This window comes from Chrysochloris asiatica, unplaced genomic scaffold (assembly GCF_000296735.1).
Source record: "Chrysochloris asiatica unplaced genomic scaffold, ChrAsi1.0 scaffold00652, whole genome shotgun sequence".
Lineage (NCBI taxonomy): Eukaryota > Metazoa > Chordata > Mammalia > Afrosoricida > Chrysochloridae > Chrysochloris > Chrysochloris asiatica.
In genome coordinates, this window is record NW_006409170.1 from 105,328 (window position 1) to 106,712 (window position 1,385).

Sequence of the window (1,385 nt, forward strand, 5' to 3'; positions counted from 1 at the left end):
AACTGAATAACACCCTGCTGAAAAGCGACTGGGTAGAAGAAGAAATCAAACGTGAATTTGCAAAATTTCTCGAAATCAATGAGAATGAAAACACAACATACCAAAATCTTTGGGACATGGCGAAAGCTGTGCTGAGAGGACAATTTATTGCAATAAACGCATACATCCAAAAAGAAGAAAGAGCTAAAATTAACACATTAACACAGCATCTACAACAATTAGAAACAGACCAACAGAGGGAACCCACAGTCACATTTCCTCTTGTCATACTACCTAAGCCAGACTCAGTAGATATTTATGTTGTCCTTCTCTTTAACTCACGATGAATTTAGCTAATAACTCACGGAACTTTTATAGAGTCTACTTTGACTTAATATTACAAACAACCAGTAAAATTATTCAGAATTAGTAATGATATAAAAATGCTTTAATTGTCAACTCTAAATAGTGCAGATTATTGACTGTAGGAGGGTGAATAATTTGGGGGTAAATAATTCTGAGCTATTGCCAGTTATTATGTTTTTTTTAAAATTTCCTTTGCACTTCCACTCATTCATGTAACAAGTACATCCCACAATAAACTTTTTGAGATCCCATCACTATCATTGGGAGGTAGAAATATTATTAGATGTCGGATGAAGAAAATCAACTTGTAAAGACAATGTTTGCCTTCTAGACATCAAGTTACTCATATCTTAAAACAGGGAATGCATATTTAATATTTAATGATCACCAACTTCCCATCTAGGTATATAGTTCCACCACACAGTGCCAAGATTTGGCTTCTGGGAGATATATTGAATTAGGTTTCTTACTTCTGAGATTTTAATACCTTGCTTTACTTTTATTATTTAGTTGACTGTGTTCACTAAAACAGCAGTGTAGTTATTAAAATGACATCATACTCATGATGATAATGCACCTGTTTATGTTATTATCTTTTTGTGATGAAACAGTTGCTGTTACACCTACACTGCTGTCCCAACAGAAAATAAAGCTTGTATAACAACCAACAGTGTCATCTTGAAATCTCTCAGGCAAATTTGAAAGCAAGAAGCTGCAGAGATGACATTAAATGCATACTCATATTAGGCTACAGATTAATTTTTTTTCTTCTCTCTCTCCTCTCCCTTTTCTGTGATTATAGATTGCAATAGTAAGTCTAGTTTTGTTTTGTTGTTGTTTATTTATTTATTTTGCTGGTGCTGTTTTGCTGTTTTATGCTCCCCCTTCTAACTTTGGGAGACTTTTTATCTCCCTATATTACCCAAGAAGAGGCAGCCACTGCTGCCATACAGTCAAACTACAATCACATTCTATAAAACACCAAAACCCAGGCAAGAACCAATACCAATTGCCATATGCCAGAAAGGCAGACAACACCT